General features: G+C 42.2%; 1 protein-coding gene across 8 annotated transcripts in view; it reads right to left on the reverse strand.

Moving 5' to 3' along the window:
- RMDN2 (regulator of microtubule dynamics 2) overlaps positions 1–4468 on the reverse strand; it is a 96989-nt gene extending 92521 nt beyond the window's left edge. The window contains exon 1 of one of the 8 annotated variants that reach the window (XM_021087623.1): positions 3742–4468. The gene's annotated coding sequence lies outside the window, so the exon portion shown is untranslated. The other 7 variants (XM_021087622.1, XM_013996204.2, XM_021087625.1 and 4 more) reach the window with 7 other exon arrangements.

Genomic DNA, 6990 nt, shown 5'->3' on the forward strand with positions numbered 1-6990 from the left:
ATTTATTTTTTTAAAGATTAAATAAATAAAAATAAGGATTGGAGAATTGCTGCAATAAACATGAGAAGGCAAAGGGGATGGATGGTCTCCAGTGGGCAAGTACAGAGGTTGACCTTTGATGGAACCACAATCTATTCATTCATAGCAATGAAAGAAAAGGCAGATTATGTGAGCAGCTTCAGGAAGGTGGGCAGATGTTATGGTGGGACCTTATGAAAGTTCTCTTTGATTGCTTCATTATTCTAAGTGAAATGGGAACAAAATAAATATCTGAGAGGGAGAATGGGGGAATGAGTATTGTAAAAACGCAAATTCTAAATTCAGCTATATATGTTTAAATATGCCTTCCTATATTTTCACATACTCAAAGTATTATTGTTTCCTGTACTCTAAATGATCAAATAAGCATGATATTTCAAATGATACCCTATGGAAGAGAAAGAATAAGAAGAGTCTATTTCCAGGATGTCTGCCTAAATGAATATCTCTAGATTTCTCAGTAATATGATAGACTATATGCATTGAACACAGGGAGTATCTTATCTGGATGCTCTGTTTCATTATAGGTCTAAGTATAAAAGAAGTAGAACTAATGATTTTAAAATAATAATCTTCCAGGAGTTCCTGTTGTGGCTCAATAGGTTAAGAATCCGACTAGCATCCACAAGGATGTGGGTTCGATTCCAGGCCTTGCTCACTGGGTTAAGATCTGGAGTTGCCTCAAGCTGAGATGCAGTTTGCAGATGCAGCTTCAATCCTGCGTTGCTGTGGCTGTGGTGTAGGCCAGCAGCTGCAGCTCTGATTTAACCCTTAGCCTAGAAACTTCTATATGTCACACATGCAGCCCTAACAGAAATAATAATAATAATAATAATCTTATAGAAATTACCTTAGGCGTTGGTGAACATTATATCCAAGAGACATGAGTATTTTTACCTAATTAGTATAAATGTGAACTCTAACCATCTGTCCACTCCCATCCTATCCAGGAGGCATGTCAACAGTAGATTCGGATCAATTTGTAACTTTGGCTTAAGTTGGAGGGAATTATTATTAGCTGTTCAATTTTATTTCCATAAAAAATTATATTGGAAAACTGAATTATCTTGAAAGAGTATTATCAAAAGGCCACAGGTGTAAGAAAAGTCACTAACCGCTCATGATTTAACATTTGCATCATATCTAATAATCATGCATCAAGCTTGACCATCTTGGCTCTTTTTTTTTTTTTTTTTAAGGGCCACACCTGCAGCATATGGTAGTTCCCAGGCTAGGAGTCAAATCACAGCTGCAGCTTCCAGCCTACACCACAGCCACAGCAACTTGGGATCCAAACCCTGTCTGCGACCAACACCACAACTCACGGCAATGCTTAACCCACTGAGTGAGGCCAGGGATTGAACCTGAATCCTCATGGATACTAGCTGGGGCTTAACCTGCTGAGCCACAATGGGAACTCCTTGGCTCTTTTTTGTCAATATAAAAATTAATGCAGGATGTTCATATGCTGAACTTGACAAGGTCAATTAAAAGAAATGTTCCTATTCTGATTGGTTTCTTGGCTCATTCCTGCTGGGCCCTCTTTACATTAAACTTTACGTTAGAGAACACACCCTAGTTTGATTTTTTTTTCATGTATTAAATAAATAAATGGAAGTTAAAATCTACCTAGGAAGATCTTATTCCTGACACGGTACAGGTTTAAACAGGTGAGAAAGACTATCAACTTTTGTTTGACCTATTCTTTAGGAATTAAACCAATCCCAAATTATCTCTTTGAGGCAGGTCCTATTATTATCTCTATTTTGCAGATAAGTAAACTAAGGCACATAGTTGTCAACTGTGTCACCTAGGGGTCACCAACTAGTAATGAGAACTGTTACCCTTGATAATTCTTGGATGTACTGCTGATTTAGAGAGCAACAACAAGGACATGAAGGAGAATGCTGACTGGGCAGAGGTGTTCAGAACTGAAACACGATTTCAGAACTAAAAAAAATCAACTGAGGAAAAAATTAGAATCAATGGAACAGTTATTGGCTTTAAATATCCACAATTAGAGAATAATAGCTCAAGCTATGTTTGAGTTTTACATGTATATAAAATGGATGTGCTTATGAGCCAGTAATTTTTTTTTTGTCTTTTTGCCATTTCTTGGGCTGCTCCCGAGGCATATGGAGGTTCCCAGGATAGGGGTTCAATCAGAGCTGAAGCTGCCGGCCTACACCAGAGCCAAAGCAACACGGACTCCGAGCCTCATCTGCAACCTACACCACAGCTCATGGCAGCGCCGGATCCTTAACCCACTGAGCAAGGCCAGGGATCGAACCCTCAACCTCATGGTTCCTAGTCGGATTCATTAACCACTGAGCCATGATGGGAACTCCGTAAGTCACTAATTTGAAAAAAGTCATTCATATAAAAATAGTAATACAGAAGAGTAATAAATGAGAACGCTTGCTTGCCTACAGTATTATTTCAAAGGTTATACTATATATTACATTATTTACGTAACTTTAATAGAATTACCATATTAGCAGGATACACTTGCACTTTACTGTGTTTATAAAAACACAGTAATTTAAAAATATAGTGACTAGATAATCAGGTAAAGTGTCCCTGTTTCAATTTGCAAGGTGCTAATAATGACAATGTAAAAGAACAGATTTTATTACAAATTACTGGCATCTAAATTTAATGTGTAATAGATAATTAAAGGTTATTTGCAGAGATGAGAATCAAAAATTCTGCTGAAATAGCAAATCATCAAAAAGTTGACTCTACAGAAATCTCTACAATTCCTTTGTAGAAACTGTCAAAAATTAACTTCAGAAAACATTTAATGTTCATGTTCTAGTTTTAATTAACGTTAATCTTGAGATATGGAAATTATGCTTTACCAAGTTATTTACAATGCTTTCAGCAATATCTAGCATCTATATTCACTTAATTCATCAGCAGATTCGTAGCGGGAAATACATAAAATATAGAACTCTGATAAACTCGGGAGATGAAAAATTTCGCAAGACAGGTAAAGGCACAGTACAGGTTACAAACAACCCTAAGTTTTTAGTTTCCCAAGGGAATTGCTCTGAGCCCTTGAACTGGGCATTAGATTCTCACAGCGACCTGGATAACTTGATACTTTCGAAGTAAATTCTAATACTCACATTTCACTTGGTTTTCATTATTTTTCCTATCTTAAAACCTTTTTTTTCATCTAGGGCTCCCTCATGTTTGGCTTATTTGCAAATGTTTGCCGCACTGAAAACCTGGCCTTCATTTTGTGTAAAATAGGTAGAGAATCCCAGATTGAGCAAAACAAAACAAAACCGTTTGCAGAAGGCTGAAGGGTTAAGAAAGACCCAGGTGAGAGGCTACTAAGTGTCTCCCGAAGAAACTCATCGTGGTTTTCAGGGACCTGCCAGGCCGAGGCAGCACTCTGCCGGGTCCCCACGCAACCCACGACGGGCGCCCGCGCGGAAGTACTGACGACCTCAGCGGTTGAAGCTTGCGAGGCGCTGGCTGGGCAGGCGCTGGCTGGGCAAGCGCTGCGCCGAGGTAGCTGCCAAGACAACCATCTGCAGCGCCCAGAAGCAGGAGGATGCCTCGCAAGGGATGCGGCGGCGAGAAGGACGCACACACGACCCGGAAGTGCGGTGGCCGCCGCCGGAAATGCCCCCTCAGCTCTCGACCCCCCGGCCGCGTACGCCCGAACCCGCCGACCCGCCCGCTGCCTACCTGTGGGCGCACTTGTGCTCCCTGCGAGGGCCTTTCTGCAGTCGGAGACCTGCAACTTGAGGAGGAGCTGTCGAGAGGGGAGCGGCGGGCCGACAGTAGCCCCGGAGCCTGTGGGCCCCAAGGTCCGGCGGTGTCCTGACCCAGATAGCGGAGGCGCCGGGGGAGGAGTTCTCGCCCGCTCGCACTGTGGCTCCCGCCTCTTTCCCTCGGGGCGATCAGCTCTCGGGCGGGTGGCCTGCGCACCTTTTACGGACGGAGACCAGTGCGCTCCACCTGGCCCCTGGGCTCGCACCGGACTTTGCCGCTGGGTGCCGCCTCTCTCACAGCTCGTCTCCCAGCCCCGAGCACTGCGCCCTGGCTTAGGGCCACCGCGCCCGGCCCGGCCCGGCGGGAGGCTCGTGGCGCGCTTTTTGCCTCCAGCGCGCTTTCTCCCATCACCGGCTCCCCAAACCCACCCTCACTCGGGTTCTTTCCCTCCCCAAACACATCCTCTGCCCTAGTATCACCCTTCTTTAGTTCCCCTTTCTAAGCACAACCTTGAACTCTCCGCATGACAATCAAACGCGGAGATCTTGCACGAATTAATCAGGTTTTCCTGATTTCACTTTATCTTTCAATGATTTAAATCACCAGCCTCCTGGTCCCTGCCCCCTCCCCCCTTCTGAGTTGCCTTTAGGCAAAAACCACTATCTTCTCAGAGGCTTTTAAAGTTTGAGATTTTACCCAGCTTCACTTTCTGTGGTTTGTATAATGAAAATAAAAATCTGCCAAATAAACTCTTCAAAACTGCACACTCATTCCTTTCTGTATTGTCCTCACCTTGAGCTTTAAATTCAGGCTTGTAGAAAACTTAAGTCTTGAGTATTAAATTCCCCACCATTGCGCTGAATAGAATTAAAAACGGGTGCACTCCGATTTATCAAAACAAAAACAAAAACGAACAAAAAACGTCTATAAAAAATCGGAAGGCTAATTTCACAATCCATACACAACTGTTTACTAATAGAGGTTCTATAGGACTTTAAGATTATAAAATATTTTTTGAGCTTTAAGCAAGGTGCATTGCAGAACAAGTAAGCCTAGTCAAGTCATTTTATTAAAACTAAGTTGTATTTTAGAAAACAGCAGATTAATTACTTAGCCTCTAAGATTTGAAACCATAAATCACTTCTTTCTAAGAAATACTTCAATCTGTTATGGTTTACAAAGATATTACAATACAATGCTAATATTTGCTTTGTTTAACCAGAATACAATATAATGTAAACCTGTCTAGCAGGGTGATAAATTTCTCTTATAAGGAGATTTGTTTTCAAAAGAAATGACTGTCTCTTCAATGACACTTAAAAGAAGCTTGAAGCACCCTCAGATTTAAGCTTTTCCAGGAGTGCACTGAGTTGTTTACTGCTGCATTCCCAGCACCGCACAGAAGAGGTCTGTAATAAAAACGTGGAGTGTGAGCCGAGAACAGGGCCTTACCAACCCTCTGCTCCAAAAGAAAAAAAAAAAAAAAATGTCAGCTGCTATGGACTTGTTCTTCAAATTCAGGAAGCAGGATAAAATAGCTGGACTGTTTCTGTATGCCTGTGTAAGACTTGTTCCCTTTGATTCTGTTTCTTTATCAGCCATTGATCTTTGGTAAAGTTAAAGCTTAAAAGTCAAGAGAGGAGCTATTTTTGCCAGACCCTATTGTACAGTAACATAAAAAGGAAGATATGGCTCCATCCACCTCTACTAGAAATGTAATCTATAAGGAATGTCTGAGGGGGGAAAAAAAAATCACTAGGAATCTCAAAGATGCTGTTTGTCATGGACTGAATGTGTTCTTCCAAAATTCTCTAAGCCCTAATGCCCAATGTGATGGTATTGGGAAGTGGGGCCTTTGGGAAGTAATTAGGTCATGAGTGTGGGACTCTCTAGAAAGGGATTGGTGCCCCTATAAAAAGAATAAGAGATCAGAGCTCTCTCTCTTTCTGCCATGTGAGGATACAATGAGAAGCCAGCTATCTGCAACCTGGAACAGGACTCTCACCAGAACGTAACCCTACTGGCACCATGATTTCTGATTTCCCACCTCTAGAACCATAGGTAATAAATGTTTGCTATTTAAGCCACCCAGTCAGTGGTAGTTTGTTAAAGCAGCCCAAACGAGGACGCTTGTATTCATCGCAAGTAGCCCAGCAGTACAATCCGCTGGCAGCTATGGCGTACAGGCCATGCACAATTGTTCCCACCTACTTTTCTAGCTTTTCTCTACCATTTCCACCAGACATCAAGCTCACACTTCAGCTATAGGCAAACTGCCTTCTCACCTTTCCATAAATCACACACTTTCCCAGTCTTTGTGTCCTTTTTAGGCTGCTGTCTGTCTGGAATACCCTGCTCTTTGCCACTTGTCAAAAACCAATTCATCCTGTTTAATCTGCTTCCTTCGAGAAGCTACTCCACACATTATCCTCCTCCCCCAAAGAAATATTTCTCCACATCCCAACAAACTCTGTGGAAGGATAAGGAGTTATTTTAAATGAGTACAAAACCCCTCCCTGCTGTGCTCCTCTCTCATGTATATTGTGGTATTACCACTTGGTCAGTGATGCTGTGTCCTTGAGACTGAACCTCTTCAAGGCAAGGATGTGTTTATCTCTGTATCCCCAGTGCCTGGCACAGGGCACATATTCTCTATTGAGTCAATATCTGAAAAAATTTCTTTGAAAGTACTATGTACACTCAAGAGAAAAATATTAAGAAATTTGTAGTCCTTTATATGGTAGGAACATGAGATGTGTATGCCAAGGGTACGTGGGAGGTTTTTGTTTGTTTTATTTCTTGGGTTTTATCAAAGTGGTTTTATTTACTGGAAGAAATTGAATGACAAAGTTGGTGGAAGAAGAAGCCATTCAGGCATAACTGAAGTGCCAAATTCCCCAAATGGTGGGAGAGCCAATGTAATGATAGCCACAGTGAAAAGACAGATTGACTGTTATACTCAGTTCTGCTATGTTCTTTATGTGAATTATCTTACCATCTTCCCAACAGTCTAGTGAGGGAAATTACCTTACAGGTGAAGCTTTGCCACCTGTGCTGGAACACTGGAAGGGGATTCTTCAAGGCACCTTTCCTAAGCATGTCACACACTTCTCAAGAGACACTGTTCTGGAGTTCCCGTCGTGGCGCAGTGGTTAACGAATCCGACTAGGAACCATGAGGTTGCGGGTTCGGTCCCTGCCCTTGCTCAGTGGGTTAAGGATC

Source organism: Sus scrofa, chromosome 3 (genome assembly GCF_000003025.6).
Source record: "Sus scrofa isolate TJ Tabasco breed Duroc chromosome 3, Sscrofa11.1, whole genome shotgun sequence".
In the NCBI taxonomy this organism is placed as follows: Eukaryota; Metazoa; Chordata; class Mammalia; order Artiodactyla; family Suidae; genus Sus; species Sus scrofa.